Source organism: Amphiura filiformis, chromosome 13, assembly GCF_039555335.1.
Source record: "Amphiura filiformis chromosome 13, Afil_fr2py, whole genome shotgun sequence".
Lineage (NCBI taxonomy): Eukaryota > Metazoa > Echinodermata > Ophiuroidea > Amphilepidida > Amphiuridae > Amphiura > Amphiura filiformis.
The window spans coordinates 24135308-24152101 of NC_092640.1; the positions used below are offsets into that span (position 1 = coordinate 24135308).

The 16794-nt window shown below is 36.9% G+C and overlaps 1 pseudogene; it reads left to right on the top strand.

Annotated features, from left to right (window-relative positions):
* Positions 1-16794, top strand: part of LOC140167517 (twitchin-like) — a 118454-nt pseudogene that overhangs the window by 68125 nt on the left and 33535 nt on the right.

Sequence of the window (16794 nt, forward strand, 5' to 3'; positions counted from 1 at the left end):
TGTGTCAATCTGAGCAAGGGACTACCGTTCTTCTCTGAAACCCAGTGTAAACAAAAATATTCACCATTATGTGCAATTTTTAGCTTGATAGAGTGCAGGCATGAAATTTTTCAGCGTTTTAGCATTTAAGCATTTTTTTGTTACTGTTCAGTGTTTTTCAGCCTTTTTTTTAAAATCAAATTCACCGAAAATTGTAAAAAAACATAGTTTTCAGTGTTGTTTTTTCAAGACCAGTTTGCATGCCTGAGAGTGACAGAATTGCTTCTTTCACATGTTTTTTTCAATATTTTGAAAAAAGAGACAAATTAAAAAAAGAACCTTCCCTAGGTTCATGTCTGTTCTTCATGAAAAGCTAACTGAATTTTTTTTACTCTGAACGGATTTTTTTAAAGTTGTCACAGAAAAATTGGGGTAAAAAAATGTATTGTTTTATATACTTTGGACATACAATCCAGAAATAATGATGCTCAAAAAGGGCCATGTTCTCTCCCATTACTATGACCTTAGGGTGAAATTTATACTTGACCATTTATTTTGGTTTTTTTTGTATTGCAGATGGACACAGACACAATGGCAAGACGTCGTGCAAGACAACTGGACTCAACCAGACTCAGAAGATTCCAGAAACGAAGAAAACCAGAAGTAAGTTTGATTTTATTGGTTTGTTTCTTTCCTCAAAATTTAACTAAATGACAAGCACTCCTGTATGAACCTCTTCCCTTTAAAAAGGGCTGTATTTGGTGACCAGGCCAGCCAGCTACAGACATATGGAGGGCGAGTTAGCGCAGCGGTAATTCCCTCGCTTTGCACAACTGAGGTCCCGGGTTCAAGCCCCGGTGCGGCCCAAGGACTCATGTGCACTTGGTTTATCCCGATTCCATGCTCGCTCTCGCAGGTTTTCTCCGGGACCTCCGGTTTCCTCCTGTATCGCAAAAATCGGTGATTAGTTGTTTAGTTATCAAAAACTTCCTTCACCCAATGGAATTTGGGGAGCTGCACAGATAATTGGTGGATGTTACAATCTAAATGCGGATAGGTGTGCTCCGTTCGGTAGCAACCTAGTTGATGCGATCTGATTGTGATGATTCACCATTGCAGCGAAATTACAGCGCTTTGCGTTCTCTAAGATCTGGAGTAAGGCGCTTTATAAATCCAAAATTTATTATTAAATTTATTATTATTTTATATGGATTTGGTGTAATCTCTGTCACCAATATCCATAGAGACAATCATAAAATTCAATCTTTTTGACCTTTAACTCCTTCTCTTTATTCAAACATGTTTACAAGTTGTCAAATTCCTTATATTAGATTGTAAAAATGTTATTATCCAATTTAAAAAAATGACTATTTTTATATAAACACCTCCCTTGCACCTGTTGTTGAGAAGGTCAAAACGGCCCTTTAAACTATAACTCAGGAGAGACCCAATTTTGGCCATCTGGAAAACATAATGTTGCTTGTTGCTCAAAAGATGATCCCGTATAGTATAAAAAGCTCAACCCTCTGATGTGGTATCCTGCATTTAATTCATTCTTATAAGATTTTTTTAATACAATAACCCTCATTTGTTATTACAGGGTGCTGGAGATACCGTCAACGCCCTTGGCCGACTGGCTCATGGTGGCGCTCTGCGTGAACTCCACAAGATGTACCGTGGTCAGAAGCTGGATGAAAGAGAGGTCTACATGGGTAAGTTTGATTGCTTTGAGAATAGTATTAATACAGTAAAGTACTTACCGAAATATTCAAAATTTCATTAGATCATACACAAAAATTAGTTACGAGGACATAGAGTAATAGACGGCCTGTGATGTTGTCACTATGGACCACAATGGCCTCATCTCAATGACATAGTTCAATAACCTCAATTTAACACTCATAGTTCAAAATTTGACCTCAAGTTGCAGAGTATGAGTTTTTGTACCCATATTTTCTAAAGTCATTCAATGAATGTACAAATGTATTAGGGTTAAAGAATTGTGCCCAGATAGATGAAGATGTTGTGGATCCTAGTGTGTTTGAAAAGCTCTTGATATTGTTTGAAACTTCCAAATGAAATGCTGAAAGGGCATGGTGACCTGAATCTTGGTTCTCTCCAATAAATACTTGGGAATGAATATTAAAAGGTGTCATTTGGTTAACATTAATTGGTGGGGAAGGGTTAGCTTGGCATCAAAGTATAAAAAGCAAACAAATAAACAAAAGGCTATATTACAACAACAAAATTATCATTACAATACTGTTTTCTGTAGGGGTATCCTAACTCCATTTTGTCCACCAATATAATGTGCCATGCACTTGGATCCACAACATGCACATTCATTAAATGACCTTTGAAAATTTGGGTAAAAAAACTCATACTCTGCAACTTCTGGTCAAATTTTGCCCTATGATTGTTTAATTGAGGTCATTAAACTATGCCATTGGGATGAGGCCATTGTGGTCCATAGTGATGGTTCAAGCTAATGTACTCTGGATGCTTTTACATGCATTATAAGTAGATTTTATGATATACATTTATGTGAATATCCCAGACTTAACAATCTTTTAATCACAACTTTTTTTCTCCAATAGACGTACGTGATGCAGCACCCAAATTTGTCCGCCCACTAGAGAACACAACCGCCATAGAGGGTAACGCAGGCCGCTTCGAGTGTGAAGTCGCCGCGCTTTCTGAACCATTGATAACATGGTACAAAGACAAACTAGCGCTAATGATTGGCATCAAATATAAGATGCTGTATGATGATCGCAAGTACACCTTGGTTATCAATGATACCAATATTGATGACATGGGCAAGTACTCTGTCAAAGCTGTCAACTCATATGGATCTGATGAGTCTAGTGCTGAACTGGAAATAGAACGTAAGTTTGTTATCATATTAATATTGGGCTATTCCATTTAATATCCACACTACCCCTGTGGAAGATTTTGATAAAGTCTTCCACAGAGGGAGTATGAGATTTGAATGGCATAGATAATTGGGTAACTTCCATTTGAAATACTTATTCCAGTTGTGGAAGATATAGGTAAAACCATAATACAGGGGGAGTATGGGTTTCAAAATGATCAACTCTTGCCAATTACATTTGAAAACCTTCCTCCTCCTGTGGAAGGCATTTCCAAAATCTTCCACAGGTGTAGCGTGGATTTCAGCGGGAATAGCTCATTTTTCTTAATTAGAGGTATAGGCAAATATTGCTGGTCAAATAAAAAGAAAATAATAAGAAAATACATGCTACTTTAGATTATAGTTTAAAAATTTACATTAGAATTTTTAATGTAGGCTGTCAATTTAAAGGTACTATTATCAAGCAGATGTTGGTGGTTATCGGCTTTTGCATATATCTGAACTCTTCCAATTCTACCTGGCGAATCATATGTTGCTAAAGAAAATTACAAGTGATATGTACAGGATTTTTAAGGTTATCAAGAAACAATTGAAAAATCAAATACATCAGATTTGTTTGCTCCCTTCCTGATACAGTTACCAAAAAACCCAATAAAACAAATCTGTGCTTTCTTATTTCTTGATTAGTACTGGGAGAGGATGAACTGAGAAAGAGAGGAGAAAGAAGAACTCTTGGTCTCAAGAGAGAAAGGTATGTAAATCATGTATATCACTGTTTGATAACTAGAAAACTAGTACATTTGATAATAAAGTGTTTGAATAATGAAATTGATATTTCATCAGAATAAAATCCATTCATAAATCTTTTCAAAACTTACCATATTGTTTTTTAGAATTAGTTTTAGTATGATAAATTGCATTAACTTGGCTACAGACAAGATAGACTGATGTCCTCCATTGTCATATGTTTAACTCTCTTTACGCTGGTGTCGACTGCAGACGACATGTTTCAAATTATAAAAAAAAATTCAACAATTTCAGAAATGTAAATTTTCATGACAATATTTGGAATCAGCATGAAAAATGCATTAAAATGAGTACAAACAAGTATAGTATTGGTTCAGTAGTTCTTAAGATAGCTTTTGATATTTTGAGAAAATATTTCAAAACTTGGAACTTTTTCCATTGAAGCGTATGGCTAGCATGCAGAGCATTAAAGTGGACTACCCCACATCTGCTGCTCTTTGAAAGTACATTGTCCTTATCAGGAAAGCTTTCCTGACCCTTGAATGTTGCAGGAACATTTAAAGTATTGAAGAATTGGTGAGCAATAGAGTTGTTCAGAGTAGCCCCTTGTCTACTAAAGAAATCATGGCTTGAAAAGGGAAGTAGTCCGGTTTAAAAGGGAAGTAGTCCGGTTTACAACAATGATACTGAGAGAGGTTTACTTTTCATTTTCACATAGACCTATTATTATCAAATGTCTTGTATGAATTCTTGCAGGGTTCCATTGGGTGAGAGAGCTCGTCGTCCTGCGCTCCATGCGTGCTGGACTCATCTCACAATCACAGGCACCACAGTTCCTGTTGACACTACAAGATACAGAGTGTGGTCTTGGATTCATTCTGCCACTCACATTCCAAGGTATGATGTTACTAAAACCCTATTATTAGGCCATCATAATTTAATAGTTTATCTTGAAGCCCTTCCCAAATTGAAAACCTAATGCAGAATGTGGGTTTTTATTTTTAATTATTTTTATAAAACTGTGGTACAAGCTTTTTACAAAAATACACCAGGGCATTCGAACACATAGTTTCACTGTGTTCAAGATGAAGAATTTTATTGAGATTTACGGCTTAGGCTATTTTACATCTGACAATGACAGATGTGAGATTTTTGTATGATGGATTTTGGAAAAAAATAACAGCGTAAAAAAAAACACCACCTTAAACAATTACTACCATTGTTACTGTAACGACACACTCATTTTCCATACATTTCTTTCCATAGTGAGCGTACCACCCATGCCCAAAGTCGTATGGTACAAAGATGACAAGATCATCCGAGAAGGAGAGATACAAATTCTACCAAGAAGGTGGCACATACACTTTGGAGATCCAAGAGACCACAGAAGCAGACTCTGGTGAATACTACGTGAGAAGTCAGCAATGCCGTTGGTACTTCATCTACCAAATGTAAACTAGCTGTGGATGGTGAGTATGGTGTATTGATATGCTTGTTCCATGGGAAAAGTCCTCCAGGTGGCTCAAAGTTTATAGCAATGTTTGTTTCCTTATGACAGTGAATTAAATGCATTCTACTGCACTTATATTTGAGTTTTCTAAAGTAAAAAATTTAGACAGTCCCTGTTTCTGAAAATATTAGTGTTTTTAAATTACAGCCGTAAGAAAAACAAAATATGATATAAATTTCATGGCAAATATTCCCTTCAGTATGCCATACTTCTGATCAAGAAAAGTCAACTGCCAATAAACAGACACTGATTTTTTATACAAACTTTAAGAATCAAACCCTTTGAACGCTAACTGACTAAAAAACTTGGGTTCCCAAGCTTATTAGTGCATGCTGCACATGTTTGTAGATTTCAAAATTAAATTATTTCTTCAAACTATGTGACATACGTGTATATCATATTCTCAGATTAAACATTGATGCAATAAATCAAGTTTGCACAAAAATTATTTTTCAACCAATTAAACTTTTTTTCCAGAACACTACATGAACAAATATGCCGAATACAGCAAACCCAGCTTCTCCCTACGCCTACGCGACATCCGCATCGTCGAGAGCAGCGCCGCGCGACTGGATTGCAAGATCTCAGGAGTGCCGGAACCGGACATCAGATGGTTCAAGGACCACAAGGAGATTGAGGATGGGCAGCATTACTCCATGGAGTATGAGGATGATGAGACGTGTACTCTGATCATCCAGGAAGCATTCTTGGTTGATGCTGGTACATATACGTGTCAAGCCTCTAATCTGCTGGGAAGGATCTCATGTGATGCAGTTGTCAGAGTTGAACGTAAGTACCAGGACCCTTTAAAAAAAAATTTTTTCATATATTTTTACTGTAGAGTCTAAATCTGCAAAGGAATATAAAAAAGTATAATTTACAATATAGTTCTGGGACATGATATAAACAATGAGTGTGTCCCACAAGCATCCACAAGGTATGATACTGTAAACTGTGCACAACTCAAAAAAATTAAACCAATTACACTACGCATATGTTGTTCCTAAGTAGCCGGATGCTGTAGGGTTGGATCTTTTGCAAAGTATGCAAATACAATGTCTGGCATGCACCGAGAATTAAATATATCAGTAATAGAGATATGAAAACAAGTCATGGTGTTTTTAGCATAAACTATTTCATTGTCTCATAAATACCAGACAGAAGTATTATAAGATACACCAGGTTCATTCAGTATATTATTATCAGGATCAGTTGTGACACGCTGTTATAGACGAAGAGGAAGTGATTTATTCTCTTAAAAGTTTAAAGGTAAATAATTGAAAGCAGAGTGTTTTCCTCCTACTTTTGCTGTGATTGCTTGATGTGATGTAATTGAAGGTTATATGAATTTGTGATAAGTGGTATATATTTTAGATAAGTGGATTTTGTCACATGAGTCTAAACAGTCCCACACCAGTATCAAAAGCTCTGTATTATTATATGGACTTCTCAAGGGAATGACTAACTTGTTCTTATACAACTTACCTAAATAAACAATATTTCCCTAATAACAACAACATCAACAACAACATCAATAGCAGCAACAACAACCATGATATAAAATAAATAGAAAACAAACCTGCAAACATATAAAGAAAAACTAGAAAATTGTATTTTACATCCAACATGAAAACAGCAGTATGCAACAATATATAAATTTGTTTTAAGATAACAACCAAATCTAAAATATCTTCTGATGAAGTATTTATTAGTTAAGAAGCAGATGCGTAAACTGAACAGCAACTGTACCAAGTTACTCTTGATAGACAAAACTAGTACAAAGAGTTTGCAAAAATAATCGCAAATCATATTCCTACTATGTAAACTAACACAAACACATAATGTCCTGCTTGGAAACTTCAAGTTCGCAGACTTAGATGGTGGAGGCTACATCAAAGAGACATAATCACCCAGGGGACGGCTTGAAACCATCAAAGATTGGGACTAACTGATGATATGAGGCATCATAACAGACAGAATGATGGAAGAGTCATAATTTGCAGGGCATATCAGTGTATACGTGACAACAACGAGAAATACATCAAGGGGACTTGGATAGGTCATCATAAATCTTGCTGCTTGTCTGGATCTGCACAAACTTTGACAGGGATGAAGAAATATATAGCCATATCAAATGAAGATATGCTGTGATTGTTGACCCAACCTCTCTACATAAATATCACAGCTGGACTAGCTACTTAGTCTTTGGTCACTCTCGGACAGTTGTGATCACTAATGTCAAACAGTAATCACTGAGTCTTTGGTCGCTCTCGGTCAGTTGCGATCAGTAATGTCAAACGTTGCCAGATTGATTTAGACATACAATCTTGACCCCCTGTCAAAATTAGAGTTGTCAATCTTACTAATATAGATTGTCTGACAGTTGATGCCATTATGAAAAGATGATTAAACATTAACAAGAAAGCATTGATGGCCAAAATGAAATATATAACTAATTGACAATTAATTGCATTGCATCCCTATTGTTTATGGTCCTATAAGATTTCAAATATAGATTGTACCAGAGCAGGGTTCATCCGCATCTCTTATCTAAGCTAGAAGACAAAGTTGCTACGTGCAGCACGCAAAGTAACATTTATAAGTAGGGTTCCAAGTAGAGTGTCAGATATGTGCTGTTAAGGCCATAAGACCTATAAATTATATACCCAGATGCTGTGTTGGACATAAATCCTTGAATGTAGTTACGGTTCCAAGTCAACAAAAACATAAATCCAGCAATGCTGAGGTCTTCATCAGTGCTCAAGCCCCAGTACTATAAAGTTGATATACTTTGAGACTCATTTCTGACTAGAAAACATTAGCACGAACATGTTTTCTAACTTAAGCAGATGAGCCACTTCTGCGGTAGGTGATGTTTGCATTAGAGCTGCCAGATGGTAAAGGCATTCCAAGTAATCAGCGTATGGCACTCAAGCTGCACATGGACTAAGTTTTATCTAACGGTATGGGTGAGATAACTCATAATTTACTGTAGTGATCCTGTTCCACTCCTTCCATACAAGGGGTATATTTTACCTTTTGAGCTTTTGTACCTATTCACCCATTGAACATCTGGGTTGTGATGAAGTAAAAGTAGCTAAAAGCATAGGGATCTTGCTAGCAATGGAGCTTAAAATCACACCCTGAGATCTTTAGTCAAAGCATTTACTGATCCTTTGCTCTGATTTGCCATCTTTGGTTCTGCATGCAAATGCAAAAATTGCATATGTTGTGCATTTGGATGAGGTTAAAATCTCTTCTGGATACAGCCCATACCAAAACTTTCCCCAAGTTTTGTATAGATACACTTTCACTGTGCCCCCAGTTAATCTACCTTATCCTGGACCTCATTAACGATTACCAGCTTAGTATCAGTCAGTGTTAACAATACCATCCAACCATAGACATCTTGACCATTGACAATATGCCCATTACCCACAATGCATCTTGATTTTAACCTCTAAATTTGTCACACATGGAAACAGTGGATAAGAAATGTGTACCCTTACTGGCAAAAATAAAGCTTATGTAGCCAATGATAACATGGTGTCAGAAATACCAATATCCTAACATATTGAACTAACACCTCAGCCACTTGGTACATCACAATATGATGGTAATAATTGAAAGAAAAGTGCAAATGTTCGTCATTTTTCGGCAAACAGATTTTGACAAATTGACATGACAGACATCAATCTCTTACACAATACATACCACACACTTGATATTATTGCGCAATGAGTATGTTTGACATATTAAGAGCCCGATTAAGAGGTGAAAATCAAGCTGCATTAGGCCAACAAAAAAAATTGTTGTGTTGCCCTCAAGTGGAAAAATTGGAATTTTGGGTCGGGCGGTCGTTTTTTTTTTTTTTTTTTTTTTTTTTTTTAAGATTGAATTACTGCACCGTTCAAATGTATTTTTTTTTATTTTATTTATATGAAATGACAATATCAAATGAGAACATACAGTAAACAGTGAGCGAGTTTTACCTCGGACAAAAGAAGGCAGGGAATGTCTCCCTTTTGGATATGGAACAGAGCATCGAAATCATCATCCAAAGAAATACTCGCCACTTTCGACTAAAGTGCACTTTCTGGCCTCACGGAGGCTGTCAAACAAACAGCGTGGCCGTCCATTTTGATCAGCATGCCCGATTCCTACGAGCTGCCTATACGCACGGTTCTGAGTGACAGCATGCATACCTTGTTCGTAGAACGTATAGTTCGTGGGCAAAGTTTAAATGAAATTGTTTGATTTTTTGATGAATTTTATTTAATAAAATTCACGTATATTTTCTTGAATAAATATTCACCAATATCACAATACATTTTTACGTAAAAAAAAAATTACCGATATTTTAGAACATTTCTATTTGTGTCGAGTGCACGGCGAATCCACAGACCGGAGCCGGAAGTCTCCTTCTCAGACCTGACAACGTCGTGATTGCGTTTGTAAACAAATTTGCGAAAGTGAAAAAGTTCACGACTTGGCAACATATTTTCAGTCTTGCATTTTTGGAAATCTTGATGTTTTTTGATATATATGGAGCTCTGGACTGAGTAAAACACTATTCTTCCACTGAGAAAGAGGTAAAAAGTTTGAAAATGTACAAATGTACGAAATAAAAATAAAAATAAAAATAAAAATACCGGTCGGAGATTTGAATGATTTTCGACCGGGCGCTTGAGGGCAACAAAACAATTTTTTTTTTTTTTTGGCCTTATGGGAAATTGGGTCAATTGCAAATTATAGCAAGATGGGGGTAAATAAGGAGGATCCAGTCTTGCTAGCTGTCAGAGGGTGCAGTACATGGAACATACGTACAGCTGTCAACAACTTGTGACATGTGAATCATACAATTGAGACGGAGTTCTGACAGCACTGGACTGCAGTCAAAGTCATTCGAGTAATACTATATATAGTGTTGGCAAACGACTGTTACTAAATTATCAGCGCTAATTAAACACCCCTTTATATTCACTTACGCATTATGCTTTTATTTAGACAAGATAATACGAAAGATGGTTAATTAATCTACCTGGGGAGAACAGACAAGACCGAGTTTTGGCTATTTTGTCAGCATGCTGTGTTGGCCTAGTTTATATAGGTCAACATTTGATGAACATTCATCAAAATAGGCAGTCCTCAAATTAATGAGAAACATTCAATGCGGCATCCTTTGACACTACAGCCAGCAACCCTGCTGCAGCAATCTTCCATGTTTTGTGCATGATAATGTTCTTTCTCCTTCACAAAATGTGTGGCATATCTCAAAAATTAGTGGACCAATACTAGGCATGTATTGTACTCATTGTAATGCAAATTTCATGAAGATTCCAAATATGTTCATGAAAAATAACAATTTCAAAATTTTTTTGTGAAATTTTTTCCACTTCACACCTATGCAGAGAAGGGTTAGTGATGTACACACATTCCATCCCATGCTTGCCCGTGTTCTATAGCAGGCTTAGCAACAGACATTGTAATTGAGATGCTTGGATCTTTGCCATTTGACGCTCACCAACTTTAGCCAATGCCGATTTGTCATTGACATTGTGCACGCTGTTGGCTGCCTGCTATCAGCCAATATAAAACTATGAGATGTTTCTTATGCTCGCTATTAGTTTAAGCGTTTAATATGCTTGTTATAGATCTCAATGTTTTGGCTAGAATATTACAGCTGGCTAGAAAATTACAGCTATCTATTTTGTGCAGAAAATGAACCGCAGCAACTTTCATGTGACAAAATCTGATCCCAATTAATGGTATTGAAACAGAGATAGTCATTAATGACTTGGCACTGTCAAAGCTGGGACTATACCTCTACTAGGCAGAATTTCTTTTGCATCCTACGTTTAAACTTAACCCTATCCCTAAACTGTATTTCCAACCATATCCTGGCCCTTACTTAGAGCTCATGTAAATCAAATTCCACAAAGACTCTAACCCTAGAGTAGTGAGTATTCTTGAGTTAATTAGTCCTACTGTGCAATTTAAGATGGATCATTATAAACTCATTCAGTTAAAGCCATATTATAACATTTTCAAACAAAATAGATTAGCATTTCTTTGCCATAAAATGTTAGCTTTTACTGTCAGATATATCCCCTTTTATTTTTGAGCCGAACAACTACGGCAAAGCAAAGAAAATTGGAATTTACTACCAGTGCACATGTCGCCAATACGTACCACTCCTTTGGTCATGTTGTGGTATGACCCTTTGTTGTGTATATCACCGTCCCGCACGCCGTGTACGTGATGTGTGTTATGAACATCGTGTATGCGTTCGACTAATAATTCCATCGTAATAATAAAGCGCCAATTCCGGCGTTTTATTCAAAATCTCGGATTTTGACAAAACTACAGCACCTAGAGTCTTGATTTTTGCAGGGTATATTGGTTTAATAAAGTACAATTTAATCGTGTAAAAAAGGGGATTTTAGAAATCCAGTGAGGGCGTCTTCCTCAGCAAATGTTATAATATGGCTTTAAATGGTGACATTTTCAAACACTACTGAAATAACAGCAAAATAACCACAGCAGTGTTCCTAATAAACTTTTCAGTAAACAAACATATCATGAGCATGTGATTACATTGGACAACTCCACTTTCTATGTATCACAAGATTTATAACATGCCATTAAAACCACATGTGACATTTGAACAACTATATCAAGCCGGTACTAGTGAGACGTGACACAATTTTCATCAATGCCATCCAGGGGTGAAATCTGCTTGTAGAGTTGTATATCAATCCAAGACAAGTGAAACATAACACAATTTTATTATGGCCATCCAGGGGTGAACAGTTTAAATATTTTTACATCTCATCATCAATGCCAACATCTGCAAATCAACTCAAGCAAAACTTCTATCCGCATCGAAATGTCAAACCTATAATAATCAGTCTTAACACCTGAGAAACATGCCATAATTTCATTATGGCCATCCAGGGGTGATGAACAGTTTAGCACATCAATTCAACTCATCCATCTGCAAGTCAACTCGAGCAAAACTTTTATTCATATCATCAGTACCTCACTGACTCTGGTGGGAGCTACATGCTGCTTGATAATCCGGCTTCAATCTCCACCTCGGAGTTTGCCAAGTTTCACACCGTCAAACAAAGTTCAACTCGTTGATACATCGGTTTGAGCGAGGTGTTGAAGTTACCAAGCAGAAAACTTGATACAAGAAAGCAGCGCTTGATAAAAGTTTTAGTCATCCACTGCGGTGGAGTGAGAAAACTTTTGCTGCGAGAATTGTGTACATTAAATGAATATTTACATCATGTTAGGAGACGACTAGACGGATTTCACACAGGGATCACACTGTGTGACCACATTACATCATCATCATGAACTTATAAATGCTGCTCACCCCAGCCTATTTGATACAGGAGCTGGTACTACACGAATCAGCTTGGAAACAGTCGCTTCGCCGATCGTTTCACTCTGTTCTCTCCACACTCAGCAAAGCGTTCAAGTACGCCGAGCTGACAGTAGCGTATCGCAAGATGCCTGGGAACACGGCTGGATATACAATGGTGGATTACAACAACCACAGAAATTTGCTGGGATCAAAGGTCACACCAACCACGACCATCAACCATATACCAACCACCACTAGTAGTAGCACAAAGCATTATTTTGATGATCACATACCTTCTAAGATGCAACATCTGGAAGTAGAGTCGTTTCTTTACTTTGATTTGCACGATTTGAAAAATAATTTTGTAGGTCATCCTAGACAGAAAGTAGTAGCTCCTACCACAAGTTCCCCATCAATGTATAACCAGCCCAGTAGAACCAACACCAAAGAGATCAAAGACATCATGAGTCGCTACCTTGGGCCAGCGGAAGAAGTCAGCGAAAAGGCGTTAGACTTGGTGAAATGTTCAAGATCAGATCCGAAGAACACTGTTAACTTTATGAAAGCGAAGAGAACCGAAACACCATATTTCCACCACACAACAACAATAAGCAGACCGTTTGTAAGTTCAGGTTCAGAGATCAGGAAAAGAGCAGATTATACGCTAATTGTAAAGAGGAAAACGCCACCATTGTACCAGTTCGCAACAACCGTGAACAAACCATTCTACCACCATTCAACTATAGCTAACAGCCCGTTTGAAAACACAAGTTCAGAGAGAACAAGGAAATTTTCGTTAACACCCACAAGGACTGAAACACCTTTGTACCACCATGCCACCACAGTTAACAAACCATTCATCAAGCAGAGAGCCGTGAAGAAAAATGTCCATGAACTTATGAATCGTTATCTAAAACCAGAACTCAGAATCGAAGAGAATGATAACGATGACAACAACTATGGACATTTAATCGATAAAAAGTTCAAGTCAAGAGACATGAACTTCACAAAGCCACAAGAGCCAAGGATAGCAAGTAAATTTGAACTCTGGGCTGAAGATAGCAGAATAAAGAAACGTAGGAAATCTTCAGATTATATGTTAGATATCATGAACCACTATCTCGGACCAGAAGATCATGTCCGTGGGAGGACTTTAGACTATGTGAAAAGTGGCAGCTCAGAAGTCACAGATATCATGAATCGCTATCTTGGATCAGGGAAGCAAGTCAGAGCAAAATCCCCAGACTTTGTTAGAAATAAAAATCCAGATATTACCAATATCATGAAGCGCTATCTTGGATCATGGGAGCAAATCAGAGAAAAACCTCCAGACTTTGAAAGAAGTGAAAGAGCAAAATCTCCAGACTTTGTTAGAAGTAAATGTCCAGGTATCACAGATATCATGAGTCACTATCTTGGATCATGGAAGCAAGTCAGAGAAAGACCTCCAGACTTTGATAGAAGTGAAAGAAATCCAGGTATTTCAGATATTATGAGTCATTATCTTGGATCTATGGAGCAAGTTAGGGAAAGATCACCCGACTTAACAAGAAGTGTAAGAAGTTTAGGTATTAATGATATCATGAATCGCTATCTATCACCACAAGATAAGCGACAGACCACCTCAACCACCACCAAGTTACGTGATACCAACTTTAGAGATATAAATCCACCACTAGACTTTGATCCAGAGATTAAGAGGATAATGCAAGGACTAAAACAACGTAAACATGCTAAGCAAAAGAAATCGCGATATATAGTTGATCCTCAAGTTGAGGAAATCATGAACCGCTACAGCAGGAGCCCAGAGCAGCCGTACAATTTTGGACGAAGATACGATGATGTTGATCCACAAATTACGAGCATTATGAACAGATATCTTGATATGAACAAGAAAGGTCATATCGGTATAACCAGAGATTTTGGACTATCAAAGCTTCAAGGACTTTCTGCTTATGCACGTCGCGAATCAATAAAAGGACTTCTAAACAAATATCTGCCTGATAAGAAACTTAGAGAGGACAGGTATTTTTCAGAAAGAGCGGAACTATCGGATATGCCGATCTTGTCAAAAACACCACAACACACAAGCTTCAGCACATACAAACATAAGAGAGCGGAACTATCTGATACGCCGATCTTGTCAAAAACACCACACCACACAAGTGTCAGCACATCCAGATATAAGAGAGCAGAACTATCTGATACACCAATCTTGTCAAAAACACCATACCACACAAATGTCAGCACATACAGACCTAGTCCTAAGCACAAACTTTCAGCATCATTGGAGAATTGGCTGTCTTCTCTTCCGGAAGAGGATGACAGTTCACTAGATACATACGATTACAACGACGGACATGTTCCCGAGAGAAGACCATCAATTCACGACGAAGATGTGTTCGAATATGACCTTAACAGCAGAGTTGAGAGTGACAAGAATCGTAGCGGTGATCCGCTATGGCAGATCATGTCCCGTTACCTTGACAATGTGACTGTTGAGCAGGTTCAATCGGCTCATTCTGTAAAACGTATGCTTTCTTGTTCTGATTCAGGATTGGGATGGATGGAGAGTGAGGATGGAACCACTACTGGAATCTCAAGGTAAGCTTAATTTTTGTAATTTATGTTTTAATGTTTCTTTTCTACAGTGGTAAGTGAAGTGAAATGGCAAAAGTATGATACATGTTTTCAGGGTTTTAAAAGAAAGGGGGACTCCCATCACTGAATATAATTTGAAATCTGTACCAATTTTAACAAAATCTATGAAGTCCGACTGTAATCCAAGGTCGTGCTTCCATGCAAAAGGTATTGAAAGAAACTTTACAAATGAACTGTTTTCCTTTGCTAAGGATTTAGGTATGAGTTGTCCTTTGGTGGAGGGATGTAATAGGGGGGGGGGGGCAGCGGGCGAAATGTTGATGGAAAGAACAGAATTTTATGTCAAATCAGCTCCTTTTATGTGATCAAGCTAAATGTGTTGATTATCCCCAAGATTGATTTTGTGATATAGTTTATAGTAATATTTGACTTCCTTTGTATTTTACTTTTCTGAGCAACACTATAATTACCATATTTCTGGAACCATAATGGAGTTTTCATCAAAATGAAGCTCTGAAAATGGCACATATAAAAAGCTCAAAAATGGTGTTTAAATTGAGATTTGATTTATGGAGCATATCTGCATCAATCTTTTTGAATAAAAAATAACTCTGCCACACAGAAATCTGTAGTTTGAAAGAGAAAATAGACTATGTTTATCATAGAAGCAAAGTAAAATCAAATTTTGAGATTTTTTCAAAAATTGTTATTTTTTGCAGGAAGCTCTTATGCTAGTTGGATTCCTTGCATCGTTTCCTTTCTGAAATGTGCACTTTTATATACTTCTCATCATTACATTTAAAGATACAATAGAAAACAATATCTAAATTACTGACTCAAGAAAGGTGTACAGACTATAGCTAAAATATTAACAAGTTGAATTTTGTCAGAAAGTTTTTGGAAGTAAAAGTGTAAACTGAGATACTGGAAACACACCAATTTATTTCTTGGAAAATTAAATATCTGGTATTTTGCCAATATCCAAATGATGGGCGACGTGTGAGAGAAGTTGACCAGAACACCTAAGGGATGAAATTACCATCAATTATCAAATTCCTTGATCCAAAAACTTGCAGTAATCACCAATAGCCTCATTGTTAACACCATTTGGCTCTTCCAGTTGAAATCCATACACCCCTTATGAAAGATATGACCTTAATCTTCCTCACAGTGAATTTCAAATTGGGTTACCTGAATGGGTGACTCCATTTGAAAGCTGCACACATTGTGTGGAGATTAAGGTCATGTCTTCCATAAGGGGTGTATTGGTGTCATCTGGAACAGCCCATTCTGGGTCTTGGGTGGGATGAGCTTCTGTCCTCAGGTATTTTAGATAATATTTCCCATATGTTTTCTGATGAAATAGATATTTGGTTTCTTAAATTTTTTACTTGGTGATAATTTGCATACAATAAGCTTCACTCACTCTAAAAGTTTACATTGTTGTTGATTGTTGGTGTTGTTGTTGTTTTTGTTGTTGCTGTTGTTGTTGTTATTGTTGTTTGTATATGCTTGTGTGTTTAAATGTTTTTTGAGTTGAAAAATATATTTGAGTTTCTATGTGATCAAGCCTAGACCCAAAATTCAATTTTTTTTTCAAAGCTTGTTGCAGGGGGTTGAAAACAGCGTAATAGACTGTTTAATCTCTAAAGCTAAATTTATAACATTGGGTGATATTTTTGAGACAATAACCAGCTTTCTCAATGG